The sequence below is a fragment of the Cetorhinus maximus genome, chromosome 32, assembly GCF_964194155.1.
Source record: "Cetorhinus maximus chromosome 32, sCetMax3.hap1.1, whole genome shotgun sequence".
Classification (NCBI taxonomy): domain Eukaryota; kingdom Metazoa; phylum Chordata; class Chondrichthyes; order Lamniformes; family Cetorhinidae; genus Cetorhinus; species Cetorhinus maximus.
In genome coordinates, this window is record NC_135910.1 from 1,972,934 (window position 1) to 1,976,329 (window position 3,396).

General features: G+C 49.0%; 1 non-coding gene across 1 annotated transcript; it reads right to left on the reverse strand.

Moving 5' to 3' along the window:
• Positions 1-2,011: 2,011 nt before the first annotated feature.
• On the reverse strand, positions 2,012-2,105 carry trnar-ucu (transfer RNA arginine (anticodon UCU)). The gene is given in 2 exon segments: positions 2,012-2,047; positions 2,066-2,105. It is a non-coding gene; the product is annotated as a tRNA-Arg (tRNA).
• Positions 2,106-3,396: the final 1,291 nt, after the last annotated feature.

A 3,396-nucleotide genomic window follows, 5' to 3' on the forward strand; every position in this document is an offset into this window, starting at 1 on the left:
GTGGAGAGAGCCTCAAAGCCTGCCTGGGGTTCTGGCACCCTCGTCTGCTGCTGGGAGGCAACCTCCATGCAGCTGGCCTAGTCCCCGACACCTCAGGATTCCTGCAGGCCAACTGAAGAATTCCAGTTTGCCTCTGACCACAGTCCTTTATCGGCTTTTAACTCGCTCAGTTGGCTACTCGCCACTTGCAGGTGGGTAGCTCTGCCGAACCCAACCTGCCTACAAGAAAATAGCCCGGGGGTGGAATGGGTGCTGGCAAACCAGCACACCAAGCAGCGGCATGAATTTGTGCACCCGCCCACTTCCTTGTTTGCCCCAGAAGGGACTAGAAATTCTGCTCTTGAAAACAAAATCTAGACTGACACTTCCAGTGCAGCACTGAGGGAGTGCTACACTGTTAAAGATAGCACCTTTAAGATGATAAAGCAAAGCCCTGTCTGCCCCCAGTGGATGCAAAAGGTCTTGTGGCCGCTATTATCCAAAGAAAAGCAGGGGGCTACTTGCCGATGTCTTGATCAATATTAATCTCTCACTCAACATCACTCAAACAGATTATCTGGCCATGATCACATTGCTGGTTTTGGGAATTTGCTAGCATTAGTTGCTGAGTTTCTCACATTACAACAGTGAGTGCATTTCAAAGAAATATTTAATTGGCTGTAAAGCACTTTTGAATATTTGGAAGGCGATGTATAGTTTCTTGGCAAAAATCCCAGACGTGACATGAGGGAAAGCTCTTTTTTTTTACTCAACAAGTGGTGGGGATTTGAAGTGCACTCTCTGATAGGGTGATGAATAGAGGCTCAATAATAGCCTTTAAAAGGGAATTGGATAAGAAATTGAGAGAGAAAAGTTTCAGGTCTACGGGGAAAGAGCAAAGCTCTGGGACTATCGGGATCCTCTTTGAAATAACCAGCACAAGCTCAACAGAACAAATGGCCTCCTTCTGCGCTGTATGACTCTATAATTGTATAACTCTTTCTTTTCCATAGAAATTAGGACACAGAAACAGGCTGTTGAGCTCAATCAGTCCATGTTGCTGTTTATCCTCCCCATCAGCAGTAGTCCTAGGCCAGAATTTTCCACTCCTGTTAGCGTCTGGTGTCATGGTGGCGTGAGTGGATGATATGGCGAGAAGGCTAAAAATCAGTTTTACTCCATTGTGAAACCAGTTTGCCATCGTCCACTTCACCCATCAATGGTGGGACACGTTTCCCACCACCACACTTTGGGAACCTAATTTCAATATTTTAGCATCTCATTATAAGCCCTGCTCACCGGAATCATCCCCCTCCCCTCCACATTGGATCACCCGGGCACCTCTGTGTGATTACACGCCGACGTGTTTCACAACTATATATAAGCGACCTGCACCTGGTGAGCTGCACTTCACTCAGGACTTCGAGGTTTGTTTGCCTACCTTGCTTCGGGCAGCACTCGTGGGCATCAGCGCCAGGCTTCACAGGCAGCACCACATCACTTTTAGGGGGGGGTCACGGGCAGGTCTCTACCTACCAGACCAGCCATAAGGCGGGGGTGTCTTTTCAAAGGCTGCAGGGCTAGGGCTTGTTTGGGGAAGGGGGAGAAGTGGCCTCAGGCAAGGGAAGAGGCTGCAGGGTGAGGCCTGTACTGGGGAAGGGGGGTATCCCAGGGTGTGTGTGGGGGGCACAAGTTGATCTGTGCAAGTGGCCTCAAGATGGTGAGGGCTGAGGAGGCAGCCTCCAGAGGAGATGAGGCCAGATGGAGATGTGAGGGTGTGTGTGTGAGAGAGTGAGTGGTGATATCCCTTGAGCTGGCAGCGAGTGAGATGCCAGTGAGTGTGTGATGGCCTTGTGAGTGGGTGAGATGAGATTGATAAGATGGTTGTCTTACCATGGCGGCACAGATGAGATCATTCAACCGTTTTCTGCACTGGATGGCTGACCTCTTGTGTGCAGCATTGGCAATGACCACCTCTACCACCGCCTCCCAAGCCGGAGTGATGAGACTAATGGTCCTCCTGTGGCCAGAACGACTCTGGTGGGACTCGAACCCACAACCTTTGAATCTCTTATACAACTGCAGCTAGAAGTCCAACACGCTATCCGTTGCGCCACAGAGTGGCCAGAACGGGGGTAGAGGACATTGAAGTGGGCCTCCCCGGCATCCAGAAGGTGTCCTAGGGATACACCACTTAACTGGTGGGCTGCACTCTTCTTGGTCTTTGTGGCCATGTCTTCACCAGAGCAGTCCTGGGCTGCAGGTATTGAGAAGTGTGCGCACGCGGTTAAATTAAATATTAAGATTAAATATGGCGCCCAGAGTGAGGAAGTGGCAAGGTAATGACGTGACGGGCAAATGGGAGGCTGCCCACCAGCGAGATGGCGTGTTTCCTGTGACTGCATAATTAATGAGGCAGAAATAGGATGATACGGTGTGAAAACTCACCATTGCGACTGGCGGGTAAAACAACTCTTTTCCTGTCACCAATGCAATTTGTGCAAATCTGGAATGATTCTGTCCCTAATCTCTTGTGCCCATTCTCTTCCAATATCTATTTCTCCCCTTTTTTTCAGCCACCTATAACCCATTCTTAAGTATTTCATCTTGCTTGCTTCAATCCCTAACTCTGCTCATAGATTCGACAGACTCACAAACCATCATGTGATAAAAGCTTCTCCTACTCTCTGTCCTAAAACCATTACATTTAATCTTATATCAATTGCTCAGAAACTGAATTGGACCAGCCATAAAAGTACTGTGGTGACAAGAGCAGATCAGAGGCTGTGTATTCCCCTAGAGTAACTCACTTCCTGACTCCCCAAAGCCTGTCCACCAAGGCACAAGTCAGGAGTGTGATGGAATACTCTCCACTTGCCTGGATGAGTGCAGCTCCAACACCCAAGAAGCTCGACACCAGCCTGGACAAGGCAGCCCACTTGATTGCACCCCATCCACCACATTAAACATTCATTCCCGCCACCACTGGTGCACAGTAGCAGCAGTGTGTACCATCTACAAAATGCACTGCAACAACTCACTAAGGCTTCTTTGACAGCACCTTCCAAACACGTGACCTCTACCATCTAGAAGGACAAGGGCAGCAGATACATAGGAACACTGCCACCTGCAAGTTCCCCTCCAAGCCACTCACCATCCTGATTTGGAACAATATCTCTGTCCCTTCCCTCCCGAACAGCACTGTGGGTGTACCTACACCACATGGACTGTGGCCGTTCAAGAAGGTAGCTCATCACTGCCTTCTCAAGGGCAATTACGTATCAGTAATAAATGCTGGCCTAGCCAGCGATGCCCATATCCCATGAAAGAATAAATAAAATAAAATGTTGTCTCATTCTAGTCTTCTCAGCCACTGGATGCATCTGTTTCTATCTACCCTGTCTCATCGCTTCATAA